Source organism: Humulus lupulus, chromosome X (assembly GCF_963169125.1).
Source record: "Humulus lupulus chromosome X, drHumLupu1.1, whole genome shotgun sequence".
NCBI lineage: Eukaryota > Viridiplantae > Streptophyta > Magnoliopsida > Rosales > Cannabaceae > Humulus > Humulus lupulus.
In genome coordinates, this window is record NC_084802.1 from 45,760,500 (window position 1) to 45,762,711 (window position 2,212).

Here is a 2,212-nt window from a genome sequence, read left to right on the forward strand (position 1 = left end):
GTGGAGTGTTATGCGGTATTATGCTTGTTTTGGTATGTTTGTAGGAAATAGGAGAAGGAAACATGAAGTTTGGGAAATGACTGGAAAATCAGCTTAAATTGGGAAATTTATGCTAAAAGTTGACAAGAAGAAAGTTGAAGCTTCATTTGCGGAGATAATTGTTCGTTTTGGAGTTCGGGAACAAGTTTTTAGAAAAATTAGAGGGGCTGCGGCGCTTGAAAGAAGAGTTGCGGTGCAAGGAGAAAGCAGAGAGGGCCATTTTCTTTTATTGTCCCATTTCAGTTGACCATTGATAATTATTCATCGCCATCTCCTCTAATAGCTCATATGCCTCATTAGCACTTTTACTCATAAAGGCACCTCCCGCTGCGGCATCTATAATTGTTCTAGTCGTCCCATTCAACCCATTATAAAAATTATGTACCAACATCCACTTTTCTATTCCATGGTGTGGACACTTCCTTAACAACTCCTTAAAGCGCTCCCAAGAATCATACAGTGACTCTCCATCCAACTGATAAAAATTATTAATCTCACCCCTTAACTTTGCAGCCTTCGCTGGAGGAAAGAACTTGGCAAGGAATTTCTAAGCTAACTCCTCCCATGTAGTGATAGAATTCGCTTGTAAGGATATCAGCCAACTTTTCGCCCTATCCCTCAGTGAAAATGGGAATAGCCTCAGTCTTATAGCATCATCACTCACCCCATTCATCTTGAACGTTGCACATAACTCCAGAAAATTAGCTATGTGTAAATTAGGGTCCTCCGTCGGCATACCTCCAAACTAAACAGTTGTTTGAACCATCTTAAGGTGGCTAGCTTAATCTCAAAGTTGTTGGCAGCAATGGTTGGAGGTCTAATGCATGAATGCACTCCTGTAATAGTAGGAAGTACATAATCTCTTAATATTCGTGCTCCTTGCTCCCTTGGAACCTCAGCAGCCCCTTGACCATTATTAGCACCATTTCCCAAATTGTCAGCCATGGTGAATTCCAATTTCCTTTTTATTTTCCGGTTCTGTCTGCACGTTCTTTCAATTTCCCGATCTATTGGTATAATCTGTTTTTGTCTATTGCTTCGCATATACCAACAAGTTCTGAAACACAAGAGAACCTTGATCCGAATAAATGTTAATAAAAATTAAAAAAAACAAATCAAATTAGAACAAAAATTAACTTATTGATATTAATAAAAACAGTCCCCGGCAACGGCGCCAAAAACTTGATCTCCAAAATTTAACACGCAAGTATACGCGGTCTAATCAAGTAATATATGATAAGTAAAGTGTTGATCCCACGAAGACTGCTATTAATTACCAATAATTAACCTCTAATTCTAATTGATTTAAATAATAATTTCATATTTATAAATAAAATAATTATTACTAAAAATTAAGAAAACTATTAAGCACTTAAAGGAATGCAGAGATGAAATTTGATTTGATTCAATGGATGTAAAAGTTAGGGTTTTAGTTTCATCAACCATCCACTTATGATTTTTAACCAATTTCCAATATTTCTTAATTCTATTGTGGTAGCAGATTACAATTATATATTATAGTCTTGTTATGATCTATAATTCTCTACAATATATTATTTCCTACATCTCTGTGGTAAATTGATATATTGCAGGCTTTAAACACATAATCCTTAAACTACACAATTCATAAAAGTACTTTCGTCTAATATAAAATTATGATTATTTACCTATATCATAACTATCCTTCTCTTTTCAGAGTATAGGTTAAAATCATATAAACATGTAAATGATGATCAAGCATTCACAAGCATTAAGCATAAGATAAATAATCCACAGCAGAAGAAAGAAATTCAAGAAAATTTCATTAAGAAATCAAAAGTTTCAAGAAGAATCCACTAATACCCTAATAACAAGATTAGTTCAAAGCCAACATGATGAAATCAATCAAATTAAATATAAACATAAACTCCAGAAAAGAGATTACAGAAGAAATTAAGAAATCAAACTCTAGGTCTTCAATGTTCTCCTCTACCTCTAATAACTTCTGCACACCTCTAATAATGAATGAATCCCCTAATTAACTCTAAAAATCATATTTAAAAAGAATACCCTAAAATATCTAACAATTATGCCCTCATGATAGCCACGTATGAACACACGCACCGCGGCCCTGGCATTCAAGCGCCGCGGCGCGCCTCTTTGGATTTGCGCAGCCTCCTCTCTGCTTTCAGCG

At 35.1% G+C, this 2,212-nt stretch overlaps 1 non-coding gene across 1 annotated transcript; it reads left to right on the plus strand.

The window, feature by feature from the left end:
- The first annotated feature begins 440 nt into the window (after positions 1 to 440).
- On the plus strand, positions 441 to 547 carry LOC133807886 (small nucleolar RNA R71). The gene has a single exon (XR_009879772.1). It is a non-coding gene; the product is annotated as a small nucleolar RNA R71 (small nucleolar RNA).
- The last annotated feature ends 1,665 nt before the right edge of the window (positions 548 to 2,212 follow it).